We start from the raw sequence: 21919 nt of genomic DNA, 5'->3' as shown, positions 1-21919 counted from the left end.
CACTTGTGCCCAGTACCTTTTAGGTATGCGTGTTTGTACAGCATCAGCCCACTTCATGCCAGATTCTGTGAGCTGTTCCTGTCTCTGGCTCACAGCTTAACTTTGTTTTATATCAGCAAAGTCTTGACCATTATTTTACCTCAGGCCTTAGGCCTCGTACCAGGCCTCTGCTACAAGGACTTATGTTTCAGGACCTCATCTTATTACCTTCCCCCAGTTTTTGTCTTTTTATGGGGAGGATGTTTACCCATCATCCCGGGAAATCATAATGCATGGACTAAAGATAACCTAGTGGTCTAAACATTATTATGTGTGTTGGAGAAAAACTGAGTTCTCACTCTTTTGTTTAGGTACAGCAAGTCAGATGCTTTATTAACGCTCACAATTGTGCAGAGGAGAGAGCTAAGCAGATCTCTCTCTGGTAACTAATTACAGCAAGCATTTATACCTTTCATTCACAGAAATAGTGAGGGACAGCTGCATTTTGTCTCCTTGATATCTCATTTCTAAATTGTTTTGACTCTTGCCAACATACAATATTTTCTATACCTTATCTACACAAGGTCTTCTACACCTTATCTATACATACCAGGTCATAATGACTTCTTACACAGTTCTTTCTCACCCGCCTTACACGGTCCTCGCTTCTATAAATCTCGGGTTATCAGGGTTATCAGGGTTACAGTTAGTCTGACTCTTGCTAACGAAGCCTGACTCTTGCTAACGAACTGTCATGCATTGCAGTTCCCTTCTGTCAGTTCTTTTCTCTGCTTCCACAACCCCCCCTTTTGTACTACTAGTACAACAAACATTCTCAAATCTCTATTTGCATTAAGTCCTGGACTTCAGACTCTACATCAGATGCTTCAATCTTAGGGGTTCTGATTGGATGTAATGACAATGCATGATTAGCATGAACATGAAAGGTATTACTATTATTACGTCTCTTACAACAACAATAACATAATCCTAAGCTAACTAATAGCAATACAAGCAATAACATTCCCATAGCAATACTATGATGGGGTTGTTGTATAGTCGTAGTCATATAACACAATACATCATACTTAGTACATAAAGTGGATACTCTATAAGCTGTCTGAAAGGCATACTTTTCAACTTGATATATATTTTGAAGCATGTGAATTTGCCCTTGTACTTCAGAGATTTCCTGAATCTCTGGTAACAATGAAAACAAATTCTGAAATCTATCAGGTACTAAACTAGTCCAATTAAAGGGTATCTGGAACCTAAGGGCTACTTGGAAAACTCTATCTGCAGGCCAGTAAATGATATGATTGCCTGCAGTGGTAGTGAGATTAAAATGTATGTCTTGCGATATGGTGTCAATAACATACTTTTTCAAGCTAATGATAGCTGTGTGTAAGTGTCCTGTCAGGGTAGTTCCTTGTCCCCTACCCTCCCAGCAAACGTAGTCATAAACAGTGACAACTTCTCCTGGCTTCAGTTTACGTATACACTGAAGCTGTGGGGGTTGTAACGGCCAAAATGTCCATTGACTCCCTAACCCCATCCAAATGTCAGATGTAATCCCAGGAGCACTGACTAAAAATCGATTGGGCATACCAGGTGGTCTAATTTCCCAGATGTCTCGGTGAATTACCCAATCCCACATGCATCCTCCCCATGGACCCGGCAGGATACGGTATGTGGGAGCCCACACCCCCTGAACCGGTCCATATGCTTGGAAGGAGCACTGAGAGCGTCCACACTTCCACCCAGAAAGTTTCCAAGTATGTCTCCATGGCCACAGATCAGATGGTACTCCTGACGTGTCTGTAAGGGCAGTGGGCCAAGCCTGATGCTCTAGATCATTCCGAATGGCCATTAGCTGGTCATTCAGGAAATCCTGAATTTCTGAACATGCTAGATCCCACTGCAATGCCTTCCCAGCCTCAGTGATATTCAATACCATCTCCGTCAGCAACTTCTGGGTCATAGAACTAAGGGTGGAAATAACATGTAACTCACCAACTCCAGCCTGTACCTGGGTTAGTTGTGCTCCAGAAACAAGGCCAATGGCCTTCTCTAGTTGGCCCAATTTCTCATCATGTTCCTGGTTCTTAAAAATATTCCAAACTGCTGCTGCACTATTGGCCCCATCCCACAGGGATCCGGTCAAGTCTCTCTTCTTTCTAGAGGAAATAACCCAGGCCCTCTGTTGTGCTAATCTAATGGCAGCCCCCTGTGAGCAGTTTGGGTATGTAGAGGTAATCTGGAAACTGGAGAAGGGCAAAGAAAATTTAGCCGTCCCTAGTGTAGTGTTAATCACAGTCCACCAATATCCTACTACATCTCTCTTTGGTGTAGTACTATACCACATCTGTTGGTCAAATACCTTTATGTATTTCCGGGAGGCATTAACATTAATGGTATAAGAGGGAGTGTATTGCAATAAGGTACAAGTCACATTATTAGTCACCGGAATAATTTCTATGCAGGTAAAATTTCCAGTGGCAGAACAAACTCTTTGGGTATTTGTTTGATTATTCACTAGTTGGGTGACCAAATAACAATAAGGGCCTTTCTTATTTAACACAGTATAAATTCCAGGAACAACCATCATATCTACTTCACTATAGAACCCATCAATTGCAGTTATTAATTCTTGGGGTTCACTAGTAGTGATATCATGTACTTTTATTTCTACTGATCCATTTGTTTTCCATTCAATTGTTTGCTCATATACATTATCCTGAACTTTAAAGAATAATTTCTCTGAACAAAATTTCAGTAAATCACTGAGATGTGAAAGCCTTGGCCAATGAGTTTCATTGGAATGTATAGTACTATTTGTATCTGGATAAGTTACAGTGGTGGTGGCAAGGGTCAAGGGACTAGTGGTGGGTGTAGTCTTTGTAGTGGCAAGGCGTTTTTGATATTCATCATCTGAAAGCCAATTAGGGAGGGCAGTGCATCCTGAAGGTACCTATACATAAGCACAAAGCCCTGATCCTGGAAAAAATCCACCCCACCACTGGACCCCGCATTCCCAGGAACGGTCCCCACAGTTCCCTCCTTGCCAATAAACAATGTTCCGTTTCTTCCACCAGGGCCAGTTCTTAATGTCTTTTGTAGTCAGGAATTTCTGGACTTTGGTGGTTTCAGCAGAGCGAGTGTTTCTTCTTTTCTTCTTCAAAAGCAGTTGTGATTCACCATAGTGCAGGGGAGAGGTTACTAGCACTTCACCCTGTACTGGTACGATTCCTGTAAAAGAATTCAAAGGCATTGTAGATCCGTCAGTGGACAAGGGAGAGGTTACTAACACTTCACCTTGTCCTCCTTCCCTGCTGTCCAGGAGGCACAGCAGAGCTAGCAGGAGAAATAGGCTGATCATCAGCTGAAGAATCCTCTCCAGGTGGAGGGGTCTTTTTGCAGTGCGAAGCATGGGTCCAGGTGGGCAGTCCTTGGCCCTTCACAGCGGTGTTGGTGGTTAACAGGACTTGGAAAGGGCCCTTCCAGCGTGGAGCCAGGGCAGTCTTTCGCTGATGGACCTTTATGTAGACCCAGTCTCCTGGTTCCAGTGAGTGGCAGGGCTGCATAGGATCCTTGGGTAGTGCGTCTTTCACCTGTGTATAAAAAGACTTAACACATTTCATTAGTGCCTGACAATACTTAAGCCTTGTGTCATCCATTAAATGAATGTCCATCTGAGCTAGGGTCAGTGGGGGCGCAGTTGGTAGTCACATCGGGCACCCTGTCAAAATCTCATGAGGGCTGAGTCCAGTCTTTCGATTGGGAGTGGCTCTCATACTCATTAGTGCCAGCGGAAGGGCGTCGGGCCACTTTAAGTTTGTTTCAGCACAAATCTTGGCCAGTTTATTTTCCAGAATTCCATTCTGGCGTTCCACTGCCCTGGCAGACTGCGGACGGTGGGGGCAGGGAAGGTTGTGTTGGATCTACAAAGCTGCACATAACTCCTTTACAATCTGTCCAGTAAAATGAGTTCCACGGTCACTGTTGAGACTCACAGGGATGCCAAATCAGGGTACAAAATCTTTAAGCAGAAGTTTCACAACAGTCCTGGCATCTGCTTTCCTGCAAGGAAAAGCTTCAACCCAATTTGAAAATACATCCACTAAAACCAATACATATTCATCACCACAACATTTAGACAGTTGAATAAAATCAATCTGAATATTTACAAAAGGTCCCCAAGGGGGAGAGGGGGCTCCCTGCCTAACTTGAACAGCTTTCCCAATGTTATGCTGCTGACAAATCACACCTTGTTGACAGTAGTGATGTGCAATGACTGGGAAACCGAACGCACACCAATCTCGGTTCACCGCAGCAACCATCCCCCCTTTGCTCACGTGAGCCATTCCGTGGTATACACAAGCAAGATAGGGCATTAGCATCTTCGGGGCAACCAGGCGACCAGCTGGGGCACGCCAAAGATGGTCAGGGTGTAGAATACAGCCATTAGCACTCCAAAAACGGTTCTCAGCTGCTGGTGCCGCTTCCTGGATCTTGGCCAGATCCTCAAGGGAGGCTAGTGGAGGCTGCTCAATCAAAGCACAAGTATATTCACCCTGAGGTGCAGAAAGGGCCGCGGCTTTGGCTGCAGAGTCTGCCAAAGCATTTCCACGGGTAACTTCATCATGAGGGGTCTGGTGAGCTGTGCCTTTAACAACAGCGATAGCTTTGGGCAATGCAAGGGCATCTAAAAGAGCAGAGACATACAGACTGTTCTTAATAGGAGAACCAGTGGATGTAAGGAAACCTCTATGCTTCCAGAGCAAACCACAATCATGTCCCACTCCAAAAGCATAACGAGAGTCTGTATAAATTGTAACTGCTTGATCCTGAGCTAGAATGCAGGCTCGAGTTAAAGCCACAAGTTCGGCCACTTGAGCAGAAAACACAGAAGGAAGAAAAGCACTTTCAATAACAGCATAGGCAGAACACACAGCATAACCAGCCACCAATTGACCCTTAGAATCTCGCAAGCACGAACCATCCACAAAGTAAATAAGATCAGGATTTTGCAAAGGCACATCTAGCAAATCATCTCTTGGACGGGAGAGAACCGATGTCACAGACACACAGTCATGTGGGTCTCCGTCCTCTGGCCCAGGCAACAAGGAGGCAGGATTTAGAACAGGGCAACGAGCCAAAGTAATATGAGATGAAGACAACAAGACAAGCTCATATTTTGTAAGACGAGACGTGGATAGATGCTGTGTCTTAGATTTTAACAAGAGAGCAGCCACAGCATGAGGAACAGCAACAATCAAAGGAGATCCTAAGACAATAGATTCAGATACCTGAACAGCAAGGGCCGCTGCAGCCACAGCACGCAGGCAAGGGGGAAATCCAGCTGCCACAGCGTCTAGGGCAGTACTGTAATAAGCAATGGGACGGTGTTTGTCTCCGTGCTTTTGCGTTAATACAGCCAAAGCAAACCCGTTACGCTCATGACAGACAAGAGTGAAGGGTTTAGCATAATCAGGAAGTCCCAGGGCCGGTTCACTGGACAGACTTTGCTTAATAGCAACAAAAGCTCGTTCAGTCTCTGGAGACCAAGGAAGAGGCTCAGGGGTACCTGACTTAGTCAGCTCCTGTAAGGGTTTAATCATTGTTGCATAGCCTAAAATCCACTGTCAGCAGTACCCAGTCATGGCAAGAAAAGTACGCATTTGAGAAACAGTACCAGGCCTAGGCATATTAAGAATAGCTGAAATCCGAGAATCTGATAAATGACAAGTGCCAGGGGAAATATCATGACCAAGGTAATGAACCCTGGGCTGACACAGCTGTAGTTTTTCCTGGGATGCCATGTGACCCTTAGCAGCTAAAGCAGTCAAAAGAATCAAAGTATCAGCTTTACAAGATTCAAAAGAAAGGGATGCCAGCAAGAGATCATCCCCATACTGTATAAGCACTGATTTACCTGGAAAAACCACATCGTCCAGATCCTTCTTCAGAATCTGGGAAAACAAGGATGGGGACTCAGTAGACCCTTGGGGTAACCGGGTCCAGGTGTACTGGCGTCCTTTATAGGTAAAGGCAAACAGATATGGACTCTCAGGGTGTATGGGGATAGAAAAGAAAGCTGAACAAAGATCCACAACAGTAAAGTGAGTAGCTGAAGGTGGAATACAAGAAAGAATTGTAGCTGGATTTGGAACCACGGGGAAAGAAAGTAAAACAACAGCATTAATCGCGCGGAGATCTTGAACAAACCGATAGGTGTTCTTTCCTGGTTTCTTTACAGGAAAGATAGGAGTATTACAAGAACTGGTGGTGGCAACACTAATACCCTGCTGTAATAAAGACTCCATTACTGGGGCTATCCCTTCCTCTGCCTCAGGACGCAGAGGGTATTGGGGAACCCTTGGCAAAGCTTTAGAAGGATCAACAAAAATCTTAACCGGTTCGGCTGTCCGAATCTGTCCCACTTCATCGGCGTGCGGAGACCAGAGATGAGGAGGAACTTGTGATAACAAATGCACAAGGTCAGGGCTACGAGTTGTTGGTAATTTAGCTGGCTCCTCTATGTGGAGTGTAGCCAACACTAGATTGGTATTCTCATCAGGAACCTGTAAGAATACGCCATCTGGTGTGCAATAGATAGTACAACCTAATTTACACAAAAGATCCCTTCCCAGCAGATTCACAGGAGAGGAGGGGCTGAGCAAGAAGGCATGCTTGTTAGCCAGGGGCCCTAGTGAAACCGCAAGGGGTTTTGTGACAGGATGCGAAACAGGTTGATTTGAAAGGCCCGCGGCATTTACAGACAAAGTTGTCAAAGGAACAGAGGGAAACTCCACGGATCTTAAAGCAGATCTACTAGCTCCAGTATCCACAAGACAAGTAACAGATTGTCCTGCAATTTCACAATTTACATAGGGACCTTCTTGATTAATGGGAATTAAAGGATTCATGATGCAGTTACGTTCCCTCAGGCTGTCCTAGTAAGAGGTAGTTTGTGGGGTAAAAGTAGACGCTTCAGGATTTGGGAAAGGAGGTGGAGGGTTCTGAGATAATCGGGCTGGGCACGCATTTTTCCAGTATCCCTCTTGGCCACAAATGTAGCATGCAGTGTACCTGGACTGGGCAGGATCCGAGGGACCTTTCCCTCTTCCTCGCCCACGACCTCGTCCTCGTCCTCCTTTCATTCCCCCACGGCCCTGGTTTTGATAAGTTTTTAACTGCAAGGCCAAACGTTTTGTTTCAGTATTCTCTTTCTTCTGCTCTAGGCAAGCTGCACAATGATTGGCGACTGTCACCAGTTCAGAAAGGGGTTTCGTTTGCCAGCCAATACAGATAGTTCTTAACTGCTGCTGAATCTTTGGTAAGAGTCCCTGAACGAAAGCAGCCCCTACTGCCTCTCTGGCATTTTCAGCTGGCTGAGTGATTCCCGAATATTGTTCAAAAACCTTAGTGAGTCTATCCAGATAATCAGCAGGGGACTCTCCTTTATTCTGTTTACAGTAGGTAATCTTTGTCCAATCTGTCTTCTTAGGGCAGACTTCCGTAATAGAATTTAAGAGACGGTCCCTAGCCTCTCTTAAATCACGGTCAATTCCAGGGTCGGCCCCTGGCCAAGCTGCCTGTCTGGTAAGCTGTTGTCGAACTTCGGCTGGCATAACCATCCGCAAGAGTTGATTAATGTCTGCCCAAGATGGATTATAACACTGAACCACCATCCGGAGCTCGTCTCTAAATTTTTCTGGCTCCTCCCTAACATTAGGAAATTCCTTCACCAAGGTTCTCAGCTCTCCTGGTGACCACGGGGCATGCACTGTAACCAACTGTCCTGCAGTCCTGGGCAGTTCTCTTAAAGGATCCTGGAGTGTCTGGGCTAGGCTTCTAGTAAAGTAAAGGGTAGCCTCCTCGGAAGGACCAGAGTCAGGGGAGCTACTGGGAAGATCAGAATCACCCCTTTGTGGTGAAGAGGAGGATTCTCTCCTAGGAGAAGAAAGAACAATGTGTGCAGCTGATACGTGCGGTGGTGAAGCTGGCACTGCTGGGTGAGATTCGTTAGCAGACCCGGGCAGTGCAGGGGGAGGAGGCAGCCCGGGCTGCTGCTGCTGAACGTTACTGAAGAAATCTACAATGTCCTCAGCAGTTTCCTCCTCACTCTCAGCCCTAACTAATTGGGGATAAAGGGGAGCAGAAGGAATTGCTCGAGGGGGAAGAGGATACAGAGGAGCAGAAGGAATCACTCTAGGGGGAAGACAGCCGGATGCCTTACATTTAAGCTGTAAATGTTGTACTTGGGCTTTTAATTTTTCCTGGGAGTCCTTTAGACTCCGCACCCGAGACTCGTGGAGTCTCTTTGTTGCTTCCTCCCACCAACAGACAAATTGCTCCCACTGCGTATCAGAGGCTTTTGGGGAAGCCAGGGTTTCTCTGAGATATTTAAGTTTATCTAAATCGAAGGTACCTTCTAGTGGGCATTGTTTAGATGGATTTGCACGCGTGTAAAGATTCCAATGATCTAAATACCTGCAGGTTGTCGGACCATAATGTACGTACATGAAATAAGCTGGGGTACCCTTAGGGGGTGAAAGGGATTGCTTAGACTGTCCCCCACCCATTTTCCAATCACACACTCAAAGGGGGAAGGATGCCCTGTCCGCGCTAGCGGCTTATAAACTAAGGATCTCCCTACAGGGTATTCACACAGGAGAGACTAACGAGGATAGCCATGACCCTCGTACACCTCCCTTCAGCAAAGAGCGTCGGCTAATCTCAGAGAGACAGCGCCGCTTACTCTGTTGCATCCAGTGAGATGATCAGACTGTCAGTGGCTCACACAGAGAGGAAAAGGGGAGGGAAGATGGGTTCACACACTCCTAGACCCAGGTAGCCTCCTCGCCGGACGATGCCAGGCCGAGTCAACCTACCGTGGGTTGGATCCCCTAAAAGATCCTCTAGTTACCGGGCTTGCGTTAGAGTAGTTCTGGTCACGAGCCAAAAGACTTCGCAGAGTACTCTGGGCGTCTTCCGGTAACACTCAATTCACACTGTGCACACACACACACACCACACACACACCAAGGCCTTATTCCATGTACTATTCCCAAGTACCTCGATGCATCACTCGAGGCGGTAACAACCCCTCAACACCGGTGCATACCTATGCACCTCGCATATGCATACAGGGGGCGGCAAACAATTCCCCTACTACGCCGCTCTGCATCTGACCTTGCTGCACAGTCAATAAGTTTGGATGGCGTGAGCCCAACAGGGGCAGACGGCCCCACGGACAGTCCTCCTCCGACACCCCAATAGAGATTTCAAAAGGTCTCTTACCTCTATTGTGGCGCCATGGGGTTCGAAGGGGAACGATCCGTAGCAGCTGCCAGTGCCTCAGTGGGCGTTGCCATCCCGGATGAGCCCCCAAATTGTCGGAGAAAAACTGAGTTCTCACTCTTTTGTTTAGGTACAGCAAGTCAGATGCTTTATTAACTCTCACAATTGTGCAGAGGAGAAAGCTAAGCAGATCTCTCTCTGGTAACTAATTACAGCAAGCATTTATACCTTTCATTCACAGAAATAGTGAGGGACAGCTGCATTTTGTCTCCTTGATATCTCATTTCTCAATTGTTTTGACTCTTGCCAATATACAATATTTTCTATACCTTATCTACACAAGGTCTTCTACACCTTATCTATACATACCAGGTCATAATGACTTATTACCCAGTTCTTTCTCACCCGCCTTACACAGTCCTCGCTTCTATAAATCTCGCGTTATCAGGGTTACAGTTAGCCCGACTCTTGCTAACGAAGCCTGACTCTTGCTAACGAACTGTCATGCATTGCAGTTCCCTTCTGTCAGTTCTTTTCTCTGCTTCCACATGTGGTTGCTTTATTTTACCATCCATACACTCATTCCCCATCTGTCCCTTAGTCTGCACATTCCCTCGTATGACTGATAGACAAATTTTATTATCCAATTATTTTTAGTCCCTTATGGTGGGCCTGGAAATGTTAGTGCCGGGACCTCGACTGAGTTGTGGGGTCTGTGCTTGTGCCTTTGCCGGTATTTGTTAGTCCACACTTGGGGCTTTGATGAGAAAAAAAAATCTAAATTTTATAAATAACATGAATGTATGGATATACATAAATGAATATATGTTGTGATTACTATGTGGCTGATAAATGATCAGATGTGATATATGAGGGGGCTTATATGCTGTATATGTTAGAAGTATTTGCTTTAACACCTCACTCCTTAAAATGATTATTCATTACCACAGCAGTATTGATTGACATTTCCATCCCCTTCTTCACTTCTTCTAACCCTGGCTTGAAAAAATCCTACATCCGAAGAAGTGGGCTGTAGCCCACGAAATTTGTTAGTCTCTAAGGTGCCACAAGTACTCCTGTTCTTTTTGCGAAAACCTAAAGTATACCCTGTTATTTCTCTAAAGCCCTTTTATTCCTGAGAAATCAAGGTTCTCCAGTTTACAGCCCAGGAGAGAGAGGATCCTGAGTGGCCTGAAGTCTACTATGAAGGAAAAAGCAACGGTGGCATAGAAGAAGTGAGCCTTTCCATCACCCTTGGGCATAAGCAGTAACAGCAAATCCAGGAGCTGTGCATCACCTTTGTGACAATGTTTTCAGCCAACCCAGGAGGGACAGAACGGGTATACCACACCATTGACACAAGTGATGCTCGCCCAATTAGAGCCCAACCCTACCAGATAGCTCCTCCATCCAAAACCGGAATAGAAAGGGAGATCAAGGACATATTACAGATGGGTGTAATCCTCCCCTCTGAGAGTCCACGGGCCTCTCCAGTGGTTCTGGTTCCCAACCAGACAGGGAAATCCACTTTTGTGTGGACTACCATAAGCTAAATGCTGTAACTCACCCAGAGAACTATCCAATGCCACACACAGATGAGCTATTGGAAAAACTGGGATGTGCCCAGTTCATCTCCACCTTAGACTTAACTAAGAGGTACTGGCAAGTACCGCTAGATGACCCCGCCAAGGAAAGGTCAGCCTTCATCACCCATGTAGGGTTGTATGAATTTAATGTGCTGCCTTTCGGACTGCAAAATGCACCCGCCACCTTCCAGAGACTGGTAGGTAACCTTCTGGCTGTATTTGGGGAATTTGCAGTCACCTACCTAGACGATGTGGCTATATTCTCAGATTCTCGGGCAGAACAGCTGGAACATCTCCGATCTGTTTTCCAGTGCATAAGGGAGGCAGGATTAACCATTAAGGCCAAAAAGTGTCAAATAGGCCTAAACAGGGGAACATACCTTGGACACCAGGTGGGTGAAGGTACTATCAACCCCCTACAGGCTAAGGTAAATGCTATCCAAAATTGGCCTGTACCTAAGTCTAAGAAGCATGTCCAATCCTTCTTGGGCTTCGTGGTTATTACCGATGATTTGTACCACACTACAGCCAAATCGCCACCCCGCTGAAAGACTTAACAAGGAAAAATCAGCCAAGTGCAGTTCAGTGGGCTGAGAAGTGTCAGAAAGCCTTTATCCAGCTTTAGGTGACCCTTACGTCTGACCCTGTACTGAGGGCCCCAGACTCCAACCAACCGTTCATCGTAACCACAGATGCGTCTGAGCGTGGTGTGGGAGCAGTTTTAATGCAGGAAGAACCAAATCAACAATTCCATCCTGTCTCAGCAAAAAACTTTCTGAGAGGGAAAGCCCCTGGTCAGTCTCAGAAAAAGAATGTTATGCCATTGTGTACGCTCTGGAGAGGCTACGCCCATACATTTGGGGACGGCGGTTCCACCTGCAGACTGACCATGCTGCGCTGAAGTGGCTTCACACAGTCAGAGACTAACAAAAAACGTCTTCGGTGGAGTTTAGCTCTTCAAGACTTTGATTTTTGAAATACAACACATTTCAGGAGCCTCTAACAAAGTGGCTAATGCACTCTTCTGGGAAGGTGTCCCAGAATCAGCTGGGTAAAAATGTCCCTACATTCTAACAGGTTTCAGAGGGGTAGCCATGTTAGTCTGTATCAGCAAAAACAACGAGGAGTCCTTGTGGCACCTTAGAGACTAACACATTTATTTGGGCATAAGCTTTTGTGGGCTAAAACCCACTTCATCAGATGCATGGAGTGGAAAATACAGTAGAAAGGTATAAATACACAGCATATGAAAAGATGGGAGCTGCCTTACCAAGTTGGGGGTCAGTGCTAAGGAGGCAATTCAATTGGAAGTGGGCTATTCTCAACAGTTAACAAGAAGGGAGAAAAAAATCACTTTTGTAGTGCTAATGAGTTCAATGTGGGCCACTTCATACAGTTGACAAGAAGGTGTAAGAATCAGCAGGGGAAAATTAGTTTTTGTAGTGACCCATCCACTCCCAGTCTTTATTCAGGCCTAATTTGATGGTGTCCAGTTTCCAAATTAATTCCAGTTCTGTAGTTTCTCGGTAGAGTCTGTTTTGAAGGTTTGTTTTTGGTTTTTTTTTTTTGAAGAATTGCCACTTTTAAGTCTGTTATTCAGTGTCCAGGGAGATTGAAGTGTTCTCCTACTGGTTTTTGAATGTTATAATTCCTGGTGTCAGATTTGTGTGCATTTATTCTTTTGCGTAGAGACTGTCCGGTTTGGCCAATGTACATGGCAGTGGGGCATTTCTAGCACATGATGGCATATATCACATTGGTAGATGTGCAGGTGAATGAGCCCCTGATGGTGTAGCTGATGTGACTAGGTCCGCATAGATATGTGGACAGAGTTGGCACTGGGGTTTGTTGCAGGGTTTGGTTCCTGAGTTAGTGTTGTGTTATGTAGTTGCTGGTGAGTATTTGCTTCAGGTTGGAGGGCTGTCTGTAAGCGAGGACTGGCCTGTCTCCCAAGGTCTGTGAGAGTGAGGGATCGTCCTTCAGGAGAGGTTGTAGATCCCTGATGATGCACTGGAGAGGTTTTAGTTGGGGGCTGTAGTTGACAGCTAGTGGTGTTCTGTTACTTTGTTTGTTGGGCCTGTCCTGTAGTAGGTGACTTCTGGCTCTATCAATCTGTTTCTTCACTTCACTTCAGCAGGTGGGTATTGTAGTTTTAAGAATGCTTGATAGAGATCCTGTAGGTGTTTGTCTCTGTCTGAGGGATTGGAGCAAATGCGGTTGTATCTTAGAGCTTGGCTATAGACAATGGATTGTGTGATGTGGTCTGGATGAAAGCTGGAGGCATGTAGGTAAGTATAGTGGTCAGTAGGTTTCCGGTATAGGGTGGTGTTTATGTGACCATCGCTTATTTGCACTGTAGGGTCTAGGAAGTGGATCTCTTGTGTGGACTGCTCCAGGCTGAGGTTGATGGTGGCGTGGAAATTGTTGAAATCCTGGTGGAATTCTTCAAGGACCTCCTTCCCATGGGTCCAGATGATGAACATGTCATCAATGTAGTGCAAGTAGAGTAGGGGTGTTAGGGGATGAGAGCTGAGGAAGTGTTGTTCTAAGTCAACCATAAAAATGTTGGCATACTGTGGGGCCATGCAGATACCCATAGCAGTCCCGCTGACTTGAAGGTATAAATTGTTCCCAAATCTGAAATAGTTGTGGGTGAGGACAAAGTCACAAAGTTCAGCCACCAGGTTTGCCATGACATTATCGGGGATACTGTTCCTGACGGCTTGTAGTCCATCTTTGTGTGGAATGTTGGTGTAGAGAGCTTCTACATCCATAGTGGCTAGGATGGTGTTTTCTGGGAGACTACCAATGGATTGTAGTTTCCTCAGGAAATCAGTGGTGTCTCGAAGATAGCTAGAAGTGCTGGTAGCATAGAGCCTGAGGAGAGAGTCTACATAGCGAGACAATCCTGCTGTCAGGGTGCCTATGTTCTAAATCATTGTAGACCTTGAAACATAAAAAGAACCATTTAGTTCTACTTGTAATTATTAGTGAAATTAGAGGTGCATGTATCTTATTAGCTCTGTTTCCTAAATCTCCAGGAAGAAATTCCAGCAGGTGTGGACCCAACCTGAACCAGGCTGGCCAGCACCATCTGTGATTTGGGGAGTGGGTGATAAATGAGGGGGGGGGGAAGAACCCTTTTATGGACACCCAGCCGGCCAGTTAGCTGTAAAATCCCTCTTGGTAACTGTTCTCTGCTTGCTTTACCTGTAAAGGGTTAAAAAGCCTCCTTGCATAGGTACAAAAAAAAGGAGGGGGGAGGGGAGTGGGCACCTGAACTTTTTAAAATTGGTAAAAAAAACCTTCCCTTTGTTGTCTGTTGTTCTCTCTGTGCTGCAGGGACATGGACCAGAAATGCTATACACAGGAATGCTGTGTAAGGCTTGAACCAGGTATGAAAAATTATCTTCCATACCTAGAAGGAATCATTGGGACCCTGAGTGTTTAGATAGATGCGATGAGGTTTATTTCTTTATTTTGGCTTGTGGATCTCCTCTGTGCTAATCCCAGAAGCTTTTGTTTGCTTGTATCCTTTAAACTGCACCCCAAGAAAGCTATTTTGGGTGCTTAGTTTTTTGGAATTGCTCTTTTAAAATCTAGCAAAAGCCTAAGTTCCAGATGTATTTTCCTCCTTTTTGTTTTGAATAAAACATACCTTTTTGAAGAACAGGACTGGATTTTTGGTGTCCTAAGAGGTTTGTGCATATATCGTTTAATTAACTGGTGATAACAGATTTCCTTTGTTTTAGTTCTCAGCTCTTCCCTGGAGGGGGAGTGAAAGGGCTTGAGGGTACCCACAGGGAGGAATTCCAAAGTGCTCTTCCTGGGTTCAAGGGTTTGGGTGTTTTGTTTTGTTTTGTTTTTTGTTGTTGTTTTTGCCTCTGGGTGGTGGCAGAGTTTACCAAGCCAAGTTCAGAGAAAAGCTGTAACCTTGGGGGTATAATACAAGCCCAAAGTGGCCAGTATTAATTTTTAAAATCCTTGCGGGCCCCCACCTTCTTCACTCGAAGTGCCAGAGTGGGGATTCAGCCTTGACACCTTCAGATGCATACGAAGAAGTGGGCTGTAGTCCATGAAAGCTTATGCTCTAATAAATTTGTTAGTCTCTAAGGTGCCACAAGTCCTCATTTCTTTGTTGTTCTATCATTGTAGTCCCCATTTCCCTTTGTTTGTCTGTATAATCTGTCTGGTTCTGTGATTGTTTCTGTCTGCTGTATAATTAATTTTGTTGGGTGCAAACCAATTAAGGTGGTGGGATATAATTGGTTAAATAACCATGTTAGAATGTGTTAGGATTGGTTAGTTAAATTTCAGTAAAATGATTGGTTACAAGCGAGAGAGAGTCCGGTAGAACCTTATAGACTAACAGACGTATTGGAGCATAAGCTTTCGTGGGTGAATACCCACTTCATCAGATGCATCTGACCATGGATGAGGTGCCACGGAACTCTTTCTCACTTTTTACAGATCCAGACTAACACGGCTACCCCTCTGATGATTGGTTAAGGTATAGCGAAGCAGTTTTACTAGATAGTCTGCAGTCAATCAGGAAGATAAGGGGGGAATTAGAATAATGTTTTCCTAAGGGGGGGTTTGGGAACAGGGACACAGGCAAGGCTCTGTGGTGTCAGAGCTGGGAAGGGGGACACTGAGGAAGGAAATTGGAATCATTGCTTGATGGAAGTTCACCCCAATAAACATTGAATTGTTTGCACCTTCGGACTTTGGGTATTGCTGCTCTCTGTTCACACGAGGAGGACCAGAGAAGTGAGAGTGAAGGAATAAGCCCTCTAACAATGGGCTTTTATTTTAACCATCTGGATCCTCTGATACTGCCCTGCCAATTTCTCTATTTGCTGCCATAAGGTCTTGTTTTTAATGTCAGATCGGTCAGTTCCCGTAAAACCTACACTATTCCACCATGATAGGTAGGTGGTGGTTTCCTTGTAAACATAATCTGAATCAGTTCCTATTATTAGCTCTGTTTGCTTGTTCTTCATTCTAGCTAAAACTTCCAAGACTGCTGACACTTCTGCAGATGGTGTTCCTCCTTTGATCAATTTGTACTGGAAGAAGTTAACTCTTTGCAGGTTTCCAGTGAAGCAAATCCCTGCAAAGCCAGTGAGGCATCTTCCTTTGGTGTAAAATGAGCTACTGTCCACAAACCAAATGGTTCTTCCAATCACCTGTTCAACTGGGGTTGTTTTAAAGACAGGGTGTGCTTTGGATTCCCGTTGGGGTTCATAAACATGTTCTGGACCGCTTATAGTCAATCCCCATACAGATATTTCAGATTCTTTCAATGGGACTAATTGAACATTCTCGGACGTGAGAGCAAAGACCCTATGAATGGCCTTACCTACTCTCATATGTCCTTTAGATAGATTTTCCTGACTGAGTAATTTCCCCAGTTTGACTATTTACAATCACCTTGCTTGCGCCGATAATTGCCTGAGCTTTTTGTAGTGTCCAGTCAGCAGCGAGAGCAGTTTGTTCACAAATTCCCAGTTTGCTTTCTGGACCTGTCAATGCTCTGCTATAATAAGCAATGGGTCTCTCCCCAGCACCAGTATCCTGTGTAAGTGCACTAACAATACAGACATTCTTCACACTAGGGTACAATACAAAGGGGAATTCGTCGTTAACGGCGGCCAAAGTAGGTGCCTCCATTAACCCTTTTTCAGGCTTTCCCATGCATTAGTTGCCTCTTCTGTCCAGGTCCACTGTGGTCTTTTCAGTACCTCATACAGGGGACCTGTCTGCTCTGCATACCCAACCATAAATTTTCTGCAGAAGTTAGAGAGCCCCCAAAAAGATTGCAAAGATTTAGTACCGGCATAGGGAGGTTAACAATACACTTCACCCTGTCCTTATCCACAGACCTTCCCCCTGTACTGAGTCAAATTCCAAGATATTGGACTTTTCTTTCTGTTTAATCAGGGATTTAGAGGGGTTACGTTTCAAGCCGTACGCTTGGCAGCAAGTCAATAACTGCCACATTAACGCTTCATGTTCCTGTTCTGTTTCACTGACTATTAAAATGTCATCTACATACTGGACTATCCTTCCCGTTTGTAACAGTCCCTCCTTCTCTAGCGTATTTCTCACTACAGTATGAAATATTGTGGGTGTTTCACAGTACCCCATAGGCAAAACACCCCAGCAGTATTGCATACCTTGGAATACAAAGGATGTTCTGTATTGAGACTCTGGGTTTAAAAGTAAACTCCAAAAGCCGTTTCCCACGTCAACTACTGAGAACCACTTCATGTCAGGGGTTACTACCTCCAACAGGTCTGGGTAAGCAGCCACTACTGGTGCTCCCCGTTTGGCAGTTCTGTTCAACCCCCGACAGTCAATTGTTAATCTCCATGTTCCAGCAGGATTTTTAACTGGCAAGATTGGTGCCACGTTAGGCACTGAACACCTTGGAATTAATTCTCGTATTTCCAATTCTTCTATAACTCGCCTTAAAGATTCTTTTGCTCCCTGAGGTATTGGGTAGTGTTTTATGTATGGGGGTGTGTCTCCTTCTATTGTAACAGAGCTTTGTATTTTTCCCATATCTAGGGAGTCCACTGCCCAGACGGTTTGAATCTCAGCCCATCAGCTTTCCCAGCCTTCCAGCACAGGAGGTGCCTGTTTAGGCTTTATCGCTTTTACCATCTGAGTGGAAAGCCCCGTGAGGATCAGATTAACGTCATTTGTTTCTCCCATTACAGTGAGAGTTGTCTGATACACGTATTTGGGACATCCAGGATTATTCCCAATCATTTGATAGTTTCTGCCCCAATTAGATTTTCTCTCCCTGCAATAGCACACTTCTCCTGAATGGTATGTACACCAAAATGGTATGTTTGCTTAGTTCCTGATATGCCCTGTAGTTGTATGGATTCCACAACTGGATATACATTAAATACATCTTTTATTATAGGAATTCCAGCCCCTATGTCCAATAGAAAAGCCCGTCCCTGACTCGGATATTTAAGTGGGGGCATCCCCAGACATCTATTGTCATGGGTTGCTGGAAAATGCATTCCGAGTTGCGGGGAAGGCTGTCCTATGCTACTGAATTACTAGCAATCGGATCATTCAATCCAGACACCAAAACAGTCACTTTAGCCACCTTCCTCACTGCCTTTTCTTCCTCCTTTTGAGACTCCTTGCCAATCATACATGCCTGTAGCTGCGCCCACAGCGTCTCATTCTCTCCTTTAAGGTCTACGTTCTCCTGTTTCAGAGCTCCAGGAGACACCCATTCACTCTCTTTATTTACTCCTCTACCTCTGTTCATTCCACGATCTCTCCAACCCTGGCCACTGGGAGAGTATCCAGGACTCTGTTTTCCACTGTCCTAACTGTGTTCGCAGCTCATTGACAGGAGTTCCTTCCTGCTGTTTAACCGCAGTCTCCACTTTTTCATAGATTCATAGATTCATAGATTCATAGACTTTAAGGTCAGAAGGGACCATTATGATCATCTGGTCTGACCCCCTGCACGCTGCAGGCCATAAAACCGTCCCCGCCCCTTCCCTGGACTCTGCTGCTGAAGTCCCCAATCCTGTTATTAGTGACCTCAATCGGCAGAGACCCTCCTGTTAGAGATCCCTGCCCCATGCTGCGGAGGAAGGCGAAAAACCTCCAGAGGCTCAGCCAATCTGCCCTGGAGGAAAATTCCTTCCCGACCCCAAATATGGCGATCAGTAAGACCCCGAGCATATAGGCAAGAGTCTCCATCCTGACCTCTTTTAGCCATTATGCTATTTACCTACCATTGCTTGGTTTTCCTTGACAACTATGTTTTACCATTAAACCATTCCCTCCATAAACTTATCTAACTTAATCTTAAAGCCAGACAAGTCCCTCGCCCCCACCGTTTCCCTCGGAAGGCCGTTCCAATATTTCACCCCTCTAACGGTCAGAAACCTTCATCTAATTTCAAGCCTGAACTTCCCCACGGCCAGTTTATATCCATTCGTTCTCGTATCCACGTTAGTACTAAGCTGGAATAATTCATCTCCCTCCCTTGTATTAATCCCTCTAATATATTTAAAGATAGCAATCATATCCCCCCTCAGCCTTCGCTTTGTCAGACTAAACAACCCAAGCTCCTCTAGTCTCCTTTCATACGACAGGTTTTCCATTCCTCTGATCATCCTAGTGGCCCTTCTCTGCACCCGTTCCAGTTTGAGTTCATCTTTTTTAAACATGGGAGACCAGAACTGCACACAGTACTCCAAATGAGGTCTCACCAGCGCCTTGTACAACGGAAGCAGGACCTCCATTCATTCCAAGGTACGTCTCTGCCTCCATTCTCACACCAAGCATTCATCCATTCTATCACCCCAGAAGGCAGTGCCTTCAAAACAAGTTGTTTTCTGTCATGTTAGATCACGATTCCTCCAGCTGACAGCTCGCTTACTCACCAGATCAGCAGTCGGGGTCACCAATGTCGTCAGATGTCACCAGTGTGGTGCTCTGTCCTGTTCAATGTTAATAACAGTTGGCTGCGTGCATGTGTTCCCACTGCGTGCTTCCACGTCTCTGCGCAGATCGCTGACATAGCAGACCCTGAAAGAAACCCCAATAACCACAGACTCCAATAAGGTATGAAGGCACCCGACCAGGTTTATTGTCAAATGAAGGATAGTAATAGTTTCCCACAGACCCTACAGGATGTACTACGAATATGTGCCCCCTGACAATGGACCATCTCAGACAGTGGCGGGATTGTCCACTGCCCCAGACAAAGACAACTCTTCAGGGGTACTTTTATACACAGGTACAAACAAATTACACATCACTCCTGACGTATTGAAGTACAACCCCTCTATGTGTCCAGGTGCCGCCTATTACCTTGTACATGTTGGTATGAGCAAAACAACTCGATCCATCATATTATTCTTTTAACCCTGTTTTTAGGATGGGTCAGCACGTTCCTGTTATCTGCCAAAATTCCCTCTGAGTCAAATCAACTGCCATCAAAGAATCAGCCGTGACATGTCTGGCGACCTCCACCCTGGGATTAGTTACCAGTTGTATTTCTCCAGTCAAGAATCTCAATGTTAGTCTCCTTAATAAGTAATCCGTGGCTGAATCTCCAGGCTTCATGTAATCTGCATAGGATAAAACATTCATGGGTCTTTGACCTTTATCTTTCCCTAACAGCATAATAAATCGTGCTATCAGTTGGTGTGCTTCTGGCTGCCTGTCCAAAACATTTTCACTCGATCTACTGACTGTCTAATCTCCCAGTGGTAGCTGCCCTGATTAACCTATAAGATTCACTCATATTTAAATTCTCTCTTCCTCCTAACTTTGCCCACTGTACTAGCCATGGAGCTAAATTTTTCATATTCAATGGGCCTAATGACTTTACCATCAACTATAAATGTGATGAATTTACAGGAATTATTTGTGTCTGCTCTTACTGTATCTCCCCCACTAACTCCTTAATGGTTGACCTCCATTCTATCACTGCTACACACTTTTCTGGCTTAGGTTCTCCAGGCCAGTTTCTTATTTCTTCCCTTAACTTAATATAAAGCCCTCTTGAGGTTGGTCAAATTCCCTTTTCTCTTAACCCCCTCGCAGATCCTCTCCATACCAAATATTTAAATCCAAACACAAATACACATCTCTTTCTTTTTGATACACATCCACAACTTGTAGCTCCTGTATTTTCACTTGCTTTTTCTGTCCTGCTCTAATTTTCTGGCACCAACTGTGAGAAATGCTTGTGATCTCCTCTTCCTTTCCATTGGTGAAATCTCGAATTCACTGTTTCATTCCTATCACTTGATGATCTAATTTATTTTTATCTGCTTTAATCTTTTTCCAATCCATCATTCTTTTCTCCAGTTCCCTATTTTCTTTCCCTATTTGTTCTAACGGAGTTTGCATTATCTGCGCCTGCCTCACTTCCCGCTCCAAATTTTCCTGCCAAGTTTTAAAATTCTCTTGTAATGTATCTGATGAAGTGGGCTGTAGCCCACGAAAGCGTACTCCTGTTCTTTTTGCGGATACAGACTAACACGGCTGCTACTTTGAAACTTGTAATGTTTGTAAATCTGCACAGATTTCCCCCTTACATAAAATTGCCTTTTACAGCTTGCCAAAACAACAATACTACGGCTGTTTGCTTTTTACTGGCATTCGGCTTGTATGTTTGTACATCTTTCTCAAACATGTTTTCTAAGGTATCAAATGTTACATCCGGTTCCACTGCACCTTGCATTCAAGGGCATGTCCCAAATGCAATAATCTCCTTCTCTAAGAAAGAAGGGGCTTTAACTTTCGTCTACTGGGGTTCCTCTTCCACCCCTTTTCTTCTCTTCTTAAAAAAGTATTTTAAACGTTATTACACTGACACCATGGGGGATCTCCCACACGTTTTCCCCTCAGCAATTTCACAAATAAGGAGTCACCCTTATTAGTCTTAAATAAGGACTCCCTCAACACTGTAAGACCCCGTCTCCAAATCCAGCACTCCTTAATATCTCTCCTCCCTCCGCATTCTCCACCACTTGTTAGACCCGCAGTAGAGGTCTCCCTACGGGATGGGGAGCAAGGAGATACTGGACACAGTGTTGGTATATAATACTCTAAATGGTCTTTATTGATAACAAAACAAACCTTACTCCCTCCACATTCACACCCCAAACATACTATACCAGAGTCCAAAGGTCATAAGGGGATAGAGACTAGGATGGAGAATATCTTATTGCCCTTATATAAATCCATGGTACGCCCACATCTTGAATACTGAGTACAGATGTGGTCTCCTCATCTCAAAAAAGATATACTGGCATTAGAAAAGGTTCAGCGAAGGGCAACTAAATGATTAGGAGTTTGGAATGGGTCCCATATGAGGAGAGATTAAAGAGGCTAGGACTTTTCAGCTTGGAAAAGCGGAGACTAAAGGTGGGATATGATAGAGGTATATAAAATCATGAGTGATGTGAAGAAAGTGAATAAGGAAAAATTATTTACTTGTTCCCATAATATAAGAACTAGGGGCCACCAAATGAAATTAATGGACAGCA

At 44.9% G+C, this 21919-nt stretch overlaps 1 protein-coding gene and 1 long non-coding RNA gene across 3 annotated transcripts in view; one reads left to right on the top strand and one right to left on the bottom strand.

The window, feature by feature from the left end:
• Positions 1-340: 340 nt before the first annotated feature.
• Positions 341-21919, bottom strand: part of LOC135977090 (uncharacterized) — a 31272-nt gene continuing 9693 nt past the window's right edge. Inside the window, exons 2-3 of the long non-coding RNA XR_010594444.1 lie at positions 19301-19445; positions 341-13817 (exon numbers count right to left, since the gene is read on the bottom strand). This is a non-coding gene — a long non-coding RNA (uncharacterized LOC135977090). The remainder of the gene's footprint in view (positions 13818-19300; positions 19446-21919) is intronic.
• Positions 19342-21919, top strand: part of LOC101946298 (CD209 antigen-like protein C) — a 47620-nt gene continuing 45042 nt past the window's right edge. For both annotated transcript variants that reach the window (XM_065576129.1, XM_065576133.1), the window contains exons 1-2: positions 19342-19481; positions 19797-19938. The gene's annotated coding sequence lies outside the window, so the exon portion shown is untranslated. The remainder of the gene's footprint in view (positions 19482-19796; positions 19939-21919) is intronic.

The sequence above is a fragment of the Chrysemys picta genome, chromosome 22, assembly GCF_011386835.1.
Source record: "Chrysemys picta bellii isolate R12L10 chromosome 22, ASM1138683v2, whole genome shotgun sequence".
NCBI lineage: Eukaryota > Metazoa > Chordata > Testudines > Emydidae > Chrysemys > Chrysemys picta.
Note: the sequence above shows the minus strand (reverse complement) of the source record. Positions and strands in the feature narration are given on the sequence as shown.